Source organism: Thamnophis sirtalis, unplaced genomic scaffold (genome assembly GCF_051295495.1).
Source record: "Thamnophis sirtalis isolate CommonGarterSnake01/CBP01778 unplaced genomic scaffold, rThaSir2_p1.2 scaffold_2, whole genome shotgun sequence".
Lineage (NCBI taxonomy): Eukaryota > Metazoa > Chordata > Lepidosauria > Squamata > Natricidae > Thamnophis > Thamnophis sirtalis.
This window is the reverse complement of record NW_028261382.1, coordinates 144,655,232-144,665,498: the sequence shown is the minus strand read 5'-3', so window position 1 is coordinate 144,665,498 and position 10,267 is coordinate 144,655,232.

Below are 10,267 nucleotides of genomic sequence, written 5' to 3'. Positions count from 1 at the left end.
AGCTCCGGAGCAGGGATCCTACGAGGAACTAATGACCCTCGGATGATGATAGCCACTCCCCCACCCCTTTCTCTGGGGTCGCGGCTGACGAAGTACCTGAAGAAATGTAAACTGATGAAGTTTTTAAAATGAAATATATATCCTAGTCTGTTTTTGTTTGTTTTTAAAATAAAACAAGATGGCATTCTAAAAAAGGGAGTTCCATAGCTTCAGGGTCACTGCAAAGAAAGACCTTTTTTCTGGTCAGTGGCAGTCTTATCTCATGAGAGCATGAAACTGGAGCAGAATCTTACAGGAAGATCTTAAAAACCTGAAGGAAACATATCAGAAAAGAGCTTTTTAACAGATCAAAAATCCAAACTGTATAGGACTTCGAAGTCAAATTCACCACCTTGGATGCTCTGGAAACAAACCATTAAACTGCATTAGTACTTTATAACAAATATGTAATGTTCATACTATCTCACACAGCAATAGTTTAACAGCAAGGCTATAACATGTGGAACTGTTTGCGAGATACTTCCACCGAAAACTTAGTACAGTAAGTGTTGAATTGGCTGAAATCATCAACCAGGAATGATATAAATAATCTTCTAGTGTTTAGAAGATATTAATAAAGGTCCATAGTTAAAGACCAGAAATCCAGGGATATTATTAAGTTTGTGAAAGCCCTCCAAACTATGAGCCTTCTCCTTAGTAATATTGGTTCTTTTCTACCTAGATGGGGATCCCACAATCATCAACTCTAAATTGGAAATATTGCTGACAGAATTGCTGCATACGTCCTATTAATCTCTTTAAATATGTATCACCACAACATTCCAAGCTGGGAAGCTATTTAGGCAAAGCTTCAACACCATGTCGGGATGCTGGCTATACAACTGAAATGAAAATTGGAATTCCCATCTGAAGACACCAAGAATATTGGATCTCTGCATTCAGGATAAATTTAATCTGATTTAAAGAGGTGATGATATTAGTAGACTAGAAAGGAGCCACCATAATGCAATTCTGATAAAATGACTCTACCAGTGATACAGAAAATATTGATCAATTAACTTAACATCAGTCCAAGTCAATCAACTGAATTCTTATTAAAAACAACTCTTTAAACAGATTCTGCAAAGAAAGACCTAATATTCTGATAATAACCCACACTTCCACAATTTAAACAGAAATGAGAGAACTTTTGCAAGTGAAAAGCTAATAGATCATATACAGAGTGTTTTCTCTGAAACTCTTTGATATGAACTACACAGTACTGCAAAATAGTTTCATTAAAAATCATAATGAATACTGACCGAAATTGAATTATATAAATCACTAAAGGTTTATTTAGATATCTACAGCAGTGGCAGCACTCAACTTGCTTTGAATGACCTAAAAAAGGGAATCAGAGCTGATTAGTATAAGGATGGAAGCCCACTAGGAAATCCACAGTTAGTCTGGGAAGTAAAAATACTCAGAAGAAGTAATGACAGTCTATTTTAATGCTGCTCTCCAAAACACTTACATGAACATGCTCATATAATCACCAGCTGCCAAGATGGATTCAAGGAAGCCTTTTTAATTTATTTATAGACTTATATGTAATTAATATGCATATCTATCTATGTATCCATCCATCCATCCATCCATCCATCCATCCATCCATCCGTCCATCTCTATTATCTATCATTGAACGCATGTATAATTATATAAATAGAGTAAATCTTCTCTCAAAATTAACTTTGGAAGAAAGTTCACCTTTTACCATCTTACTTTTGTTTAATATTTTCAGTCAATTGGTGGATGGAATACCCCAATATTCTGGCATTATAAAATATCAGTGGAAAAAACAAATAAGTGGAAAAACAACTTGCAAAGCAGGAAGTTATTATACGATACCTGGTTGAAAATAAATGTAAAAATCAATTGCCAGCCCAGTATTATAATATACAACCAATTGGCAAAAAGTTCATTTAATGTCCTGTACAATTCAAAGGGAAATGGTTTTCTTAGCATTCATTTCCTATAACACGTAGTAGAAAGGGCAAGTTAATATATGTCTAAGCATGTATTGAAAGATACTATACTTTTCAGAGTATAAAACACACTTTCCCCCCTTAAAAGTGAGTGAAAATTGCCTGTTTTTGGCCTCCATGCATCACATTTTTGGCTGAGCCCTGCCACCTGGAACTGGCCGAAAATGCGATGCATAGAGGCCAAAAATGGGGTATGCGGAGGACAAAAATGCAATACATGGAGGCCGAAAATGTGAAACACAGAGGTGGCAGCAATGTGCTGTGGTGATCCCCGCAGCCTGGAATGGGTCTAAAATGGCATGTGCGAAAGCCAAAAACGCAATGCATGGAGGTCAAAAACGCAACATGCGGAGGCAGCGATGTGCTGTGGCGATTGCCGCAACCTGGAACAGCTGATTGGCAGTATTTCGAGAAGCTGATCCAACCACCAATCAGCTGTTCGTGCTGAATCAGGCTGCAATAATGTGCTGAAGCTTAGATTCCACTACAAAATTCTACTCCGTTTTCTAATATCTTCATAGCACAATAACATTTTCTACAAATTAAACTTATGGAGTTCTTTCTACCATGTTCTACCATTCAGACTTTATCTTCAAGTACTTGATCAATGTAATCTTTCCTGAATCTGGCAAAAGAAAAATATATATAAAAGTCAGGATCCAAAATGGACCTCCATATATAGATGGACACAGGATCCAACATGGGCCTTAATGGGTCAGGGTATTTAAAATATGAAATGAGTATTTAGGGCTCAACAAACCTCAAGTTACCTCATTTGTTGCTTAAATGCCCTCCACAAGGAAAGAAAAAAAAAGCGATTGAATGTTTGTATCCTGCTCATATTTCGGGTGTTTAAGGTTTGGAAATAGGTAATGAAAGGTTTCATAAGGATCACCTATCACACTTTTCAAACCTTTGATTTGTGGTCTTTTAACATAAAGATGTAAAAAATGCAAGTAGAAAAATAGGAACCACCTTTGGTGGGAAGGTAGGAGCGTTCCGTGAGCCTTTGGTGTTTAGTCATGCCAGCAAAATGACCACGGAGACATCTTCAGACAGCGCTGGCTCTTCAGCTTTGAAACAGAGATGAGCACAGCCCTCTAGAGTCAGGAATGACTAGCACATATATGGAAGGGTAATCTTTACCTTTACCTTAACATAAAGAACCAGCATGATGTATAGCAATGGTTAAAATTAGAAACCAGTAAACTGTGTGTTCTAGATTCATCTTTGGTGTGACACCAGCTGTGTGACCTTGGGCAAGTCACTCTCTCTCATCCTCAGGTAAGAAGCAATGGCAAACTACTTTTGAAAAACTTGCCCAAGAAAATTGCAGGGACTTGTCAAAGCAGTTGCCAGGAATCAAGATTGACTCAAAGGCACAAAAACAAATAGAAATCCATTAAGGATAAATTACTCTACCCAGCTTTAGGTGCTGCTACTCTAGATGAGCTCCCTAAAGCTTTTATCGAAGCAGCTACTCATTTGTTGACACGTCCATATTCTCAGGAGTAGATATATTAACAGTGCAACTATGGGCCACTTTTCTATATAAATTTCTATGAGTAGGTTCTTTCTTCCATTGTCCCCCACATCAGTAATTTATGTTCAAATAGTCTAAAACAATATGAAACATTTGCTAGTGTTTTCATATCAATATTACCTTATATTGCCATTACTGTACAGTTTGGGGCTTTGTGGCCAGCTACCATGACAATAGATGCACAGCCTGGAACCAGTTTTAGTTAATTAGAGTCAATCAATCCAAACTTTGCTAACTTACTCATGTGAAACAATAGTATAATGAACCAAAGTCTGCAAGATGATTGGGAAACACAAATTATTGCACCCTGATAAATTAAATGTGACTATTACAAAACCTTCCTTTTAAATGAATATTCAGAGAGGGAATGTATGGGTGAATAACCATAATTTAAAATAGAAGGGGAAAATGTAAAAGCAGCTACAATCCCAATTTGCTATTTTCATGTTTTTCTAAAAGAAATAAAGTGCCTGTGTTACCATATATGCTGGAAAAAATGTGCATAAGATAGCGTGACTTTGGAGAAAGGTTTTTAATAAGCATTTTTAACAGATGCTCTTGCAGCTAAATTTCTTTTGACACTTCAAAAACTTGCGAGTTTTTATTAGTATAACTTCATAACTTGCCCTCTTTGACTATATTTCATCAAACTGTAGGGAGAAACTGGTTTTGCTGTAAACAAACTAGAAAAGTGTAGGATGGTATTATAGAGATTTAACTGGTAAGAAGTTACACAATATTCCCAATTTGACATTGGTTAGAGTTCTATAAGCTCAGATATAAAGTTAATAATTAGATAAGAGTAGGGAAAGTTAAGATTAAGGGAAACTTCCCAGAAGGAATTGTGTGGATAAAAGAAACTATACTAGGACTGTGCAATATATTTTAGAAATAAATAGGTCAAGTGCCATAATTACTTCAGATATGCTAAAAAATCATGACCACTCTCTTATGGTTTCATCATGAACAAAAATAATGACTTGATGAGCCCCAAGAAGATAAGAAAATGCCTAAAAGATTATGAAAAACATGGACACCATTTTTGTACATTACAAGATCTTGTTTCCTCAGCATAATCAATATCATTTTTTCTTGTTTGTTTGTTTGTTGTTTATTAGATTTATATGCCACCCTTCTCCCAAAGGACTCAGGGCGGTGTACAACATTAAAAAAAACACATATTACAAAAGTTAAAAAGAAAATTTGTTGGAGTATCCAAAAACAAACCCAATTAACATTAACAATAACATTTAAAAAATTAGATAAAAATTAACAATTAAATCAATCATTTATTTTATTTTGTTCAGGCCAGGCCGGCTTGCTGGAAAAGCCAACTTTGTAGGGCACATCGGAAGGACCAGAGGTCGGAGATTATATGAAGCTCTGGGGGCAGCTCATTCCAGAGGGAAGGCCCTCCCACAGAGAAGGCTCTCCCCCTGGGGGTCACTAGCCGACACTGTCTGGCCGACGGCACCCTGAGGAGGCCAACTCTGTGGGATCGCACTGGACGGTGGGAGGCTACCGGTGGCAGTAGGTGGTCTCACAGGTATCCTGGGCCTAATCCATGGAGCGCTTTAAAGGTCATAATTAGTACCTTGAATCACCCCCAGAAGACAACCGGCAACCAGTGCAGGCCATCTAAAAGGGGCGTAACATGGGAGCACCTAGGTATCCCCATGATAACTCGCGCAGCTGCATTCTGGACCAGTTGAAGCTGCCGGGTGCTCTTCAAAGGCAGCCCCATGTAGAGAGCATTACAGTAGTCCAGGTGAGAAAGGACGAGGGCATGAGTGACTGTGCACAGAGCATCCCAATCCAGGAAGGGGCGCAACTGACATACCAGGCGAACCTGGTAAAAAATCTATTTTTTCTTTTATTCAGATGACAAAGATATGCTGATATTTATTGGCTTTATGGATTTTGATATTTATTGACTTTATGGATTTTGTCATTTCTCTAAGGAGCCTCAAACAATTGGTATACCTAATTCTACCCATTCCAACTTAGTTCTTGTAAGAGCCTTCTGAGATAAGTCAACTGAGAGAATCTGTCAGAACCAGCCAGTAATCTTCATAGTTGATAGGAGATTTGAACCTGCACATCCTGAGTCCTGTCATAACATTTGAAGTACTGGATTGATTCACTAAGGGACTTTTGGGGCTAAGAATAACAATCTCTCTCATGACCACAAATAGCAGCAAGGAAAGGATTGGCTCATTTTTACAAGTTCTAGAAAGCCAGTGTGCAATTTTAAATTATTATGCAACACTGAATTTAGACAATACAGTTTTAAACAGTCTCAGAGAGAACAGTAGCTCTGAAAATATCTTGGATGGGAACTGATGTGAAGCAAGATATTTTCCAGGATATGTCTCTGATGGAATGAGCCTTAATGTGACCTTTCAAAGTTAATTCTTTGAAAGAATAAAAAGATATTAAATCAAATGTTTTGATATAGCTGATGTAGGCACAATCTGACCTAAAGTTACTCATGAATAACATTTCATCCTTTGGTTTCCATGCTCCACTGCCTTCATATTGTTTTCTTTTTGTTTAAATCCCACCTTAACAAAACACAATGGGTGAAAATTATTTGGCATCAGTTCAAATAACTATATTTGTGGGGAGTGACATAAGATACTATTGTTTCCTAATCTATCATACAAGAAGTACACGAATGAATAAATAATCTTCTGCATGGATGCCCCTGTTTTAAGAACTTGCACGAAGTTCACTTGAATTATTAACAAAAATAATCAATAACATGGAAGTTATTCAGTAAATGACCAAACTTTCAAATTCTTCAGTACTTTTTTGGGGGAGAGGGAGGAATTATTATTAGCAAAATCAAAATAAAAGGCATAGATGAAGAAATATCCAAGTCTGTTTTGTTTTCAAAGGAAATGGAGGAAATATTTTGAAAACATGCAGAATGTTTTATGTATATCCACACTGAATTCATTCTTGGTTACCCCTAAGTGTACCTTCAGAGCACTGCAGTCTTGACAAAATTCTAATCTTCTCTGAGTCCAGTTCCTAATGACTTCATGCCAAGAGCATTTTTAAGGGGTTGGCTAGAACGTAGGAGGGTGTCAAGTCAAAATAGTAGCTTTACCATGTGATCAAAATCCCAATCTTTGGGGCAAGGCCTCAGTCATATCATAGCAATCACCATCTTGAATTTTTTTTTAATCTCCTGCATGGAAGCCCCTGCTTTATGAACTTGCCTATGTAAAGCTGTGGGGAACATGTTTTTTTGTTGCTACCTCTCCTCCTCCTCCTTCCTCCTCCTCTTCTTCCTCCTCCTCTTTCTTCTGCTTTTTGGAATATCCTTGTGTTTCACACCAGATAATTCTGGTTAGGACTGGTTTAGCTTTCTGAGATCAATTAAGGTTGGTTATGATTATTATAAAATGAACAAAAAGCTCTGTGAAAAGATGAAATGTAACATATAAGTTCAAGAAATGCTGCATTTATTCCATGCCATTTTTGCAGCAGACATGCATGTTTCATGATAAGAAATATTATGCCAAGCACAAAAAAGTAATAGGAAATAGGCAAACATGTTAAAGGCATAAAGAAAAGAAAGCTAAAGCTAGTTGACCCCAACACCATCCAATATTTCTCTTTATACCTCCCTATCCTTATGAACCATCCTCACTTACATGACATCTGGCACTATCTAATAAAATGAAATTCAATGGTGAAAAGAGTAAGGTTCTACATTTAGGCAACAAAAACGAAATGCACAGGTACAGTATAGGTGGTACCTTGCTCAACAGTAGTAACTGTGAAAGGGATCTTGGAGTCCTAGTGGACAACCATTTAAATATGAGCCAGCAGTGTGCAGCAGCTGCCAAAAAAGCCAACACAGTTCTAGGCTGCATAAACAGAGGGATAGAATCAAGATCACGTGAAGTGTTAATACCACTTTATAATGCCGTGGTAAGGCCACACTTGGAATACTGCATTCAGTTTAGGTCACCACGATGTAGAAAAGATGTGGAGACTCTAGAAAGAGTGCAGAGAAGAGCAACAAAGATGATTAGGGGACTGGAGACTAAAACATATGAAGAACGGTTGCAGGAACTGGGTATGTCTAGTTTAATAGAAAGAAGGACTAGGGAAGACATGATAGCAGTGTACCAATATCTCAGGGGTTGCCACAAAGAAGAGGGAGTCAAACTATTTTCCTAGGCACCTGAGGGTAGAACAAGAAGCAATGGGTGGAAACTAATCAAGGAGAGAAGCAACTTAGAACTGAGGAGAAATTTCCTGACAGTTAGAACAATTAATCAGTGGAACAGCTTGCCTCCAGAAGTTGTGAATGCCCCAACACTGGAAGTCTTTAAGAAGATGTTGGATAGCCATTTGTCTGAAACAGTATAGGGTTTCCTGCCTAGGCAGGGGGTTGGACTAGAAGACCTCCAAGGTCCAACTCTGCTATTGTATTGTATTGGTCGCCAGTTCATAGATCACCTTTTGTGCTTATCATCCAGCCTCAGGCAGTCAGAAACTTGCTCTGAACTAAGGGCTTTGCAATATTTACATTTGAAGACAAAAAGTGCTTTGGGGCACACAAGAGTACATATATTGAACTATTTGAAACTCTTTAAAGCAGTAGCACTTTCACCTGAGATTAAACAGTTACCCTACTCAATATTTTGCTCTTTTAATTGAGACTCTAAAGTCATTTTGCTATTGTTACTCTTGATGTTTTTTTAATGGAACAATACTGATGTGCAATTTTAGTTAGTTTTTCACTATTACCTTGCGAAAATGTGTCTTTTTTTCTGTACAGCTGTACCACTGACTAATATTACATCTGCTTCTGAAGTTCCATCACAAAAGCAAAATAGTTCCCGAGAAAGGCTGTTTGCAAAATGTGAGCACTTTATGAAAGTATGTGCTCACCCTCAGATCCGCACCTAGTTTATTCTATTCCACTGATGCTGATGAATTAAACAAATACTTTGCACCCTCCTTGGTGTCTAATTTATATGCTAATTTACAATCTGCACACCAGGAACTGAGCCAGAGACCATTCATTAAAAAAAAAGAGAGAGAGAGGAAGAAATACTCAAACTCAGCAACAGGAACTGCAGTTGCAAAGAAAACATGAGCATGTTCTCTTGCACCCACATCACATTTTTTGTTAACATGCCCAACTTTTATAGCTACCCACTGGCCCAGCAAACACATGCCAAAAAGCTTCAAAGACTCTCCTTAGATTTACTATTATTTCAAGCGCTCTTGAAAGCAAAAGGGTGTTCTAAAGCTTCTTCCTGATTCTGACGTTGTGTTTTTTTCTTGGACAGAATCCACAGTGGAGTGTCTTCGGTTTTTGAGACTTTGTTATGCCAGGGATACATGTTAAACAAAGCACAGTATCTGTTGCATTTATAACATGGTCCAGTAACAAAATTCATAGCATCAAAAGGAAAAAAAAGCCACATGTATGTTTCTCTCATGGGAACATACTATGAGCCACCTGAAAATGCAGGTGAAGCAGCTTTTCTGCTTTTCTTTTAAGGCCCCTAACTGAGAGTTCACCTCCCAAAAGATGTACATGAAGGCAGACTTAAGAATATATTGTGTGATTATATAGTGTTGTGTAGGTACACAGTGAAAAGCAGACTTAAGCATCACATATTTTCTTCCCACAAAAATAAGGTAAAAGGAGTATCACAGAACAGATTGGATAACTCTTTTTATAAAATTGTGATACTGCAAGACTAGAACACATATACTTAAAAATATATGGAAATTCCAAACCAATAAACAATTTGAAAATAATTTTTAATGGGGCGAGGTAATACAAAGGGAAAACTAGTATCAAGAGATTTGGAAGGGGTGTGGGTATCTTGGACTAAGTAAAGCAGGTATTATAGTATCAGAGAAAACCAGCTCTCTACATAAGTGGTTTGAGGGAAATTCCACAGAAAAGAAAACAACTTATTTTAGTATAGCAGTGCATAAGACTTAACAGAGTCCTTGCTGGTTTATATAACTATGCTTTTTTTTTTTTTTTGGAATAAGAATTTTTCCCCCCTCCAGTTTCTGCATTAAGTTCAGGCATTTCTGCTATGATTGGAAGCTATGGGGTAGGGATAAAAACAGTAGCCATCAAATAATGGCTACTAGAGATGCGATATATACAGTATCTCATCACTGATTATGTTTTCCTCCAATAAATGAGAAATATTTTATGGAGAATAAGTAATTATTGTGACTCATGAAGCTATAATTTTATCATTGATTGGATGAAATAATGTCATACATTCCAAATCTTAGCTCAAGGCAGATCCATATTACTGCATGTATTTGCTCCTTGTAGTATAGTAAATTGTAGTGCAAGTAGTTTTATGTTCTTGATGCAAATACAATATCCAATACTCAGTTTAAAGTAGCTTTTTTCTCACACACTTTAAACATTAGCCAAGAATTCTGGGAATGATAAGATTTGTATTGAAGCACATGAATCTTTTAGCCATAGGTGTCAAACTTGCGGCGTCATGTTGCTGTCACGTGACATTTCAGACGTTTTTCCCATTTGTGGAACTTGAGTGGGTGGGGCCTGCACGTGACTCATCCAGCCCGCAGTCTGCCAGTATAACACCCCTGCTTTAGGCTATCTTCTCTCTTCAGTTTGCTTCATAGATAACTCTACGTGAACTATTGAACCAAGCTATCAATAAGA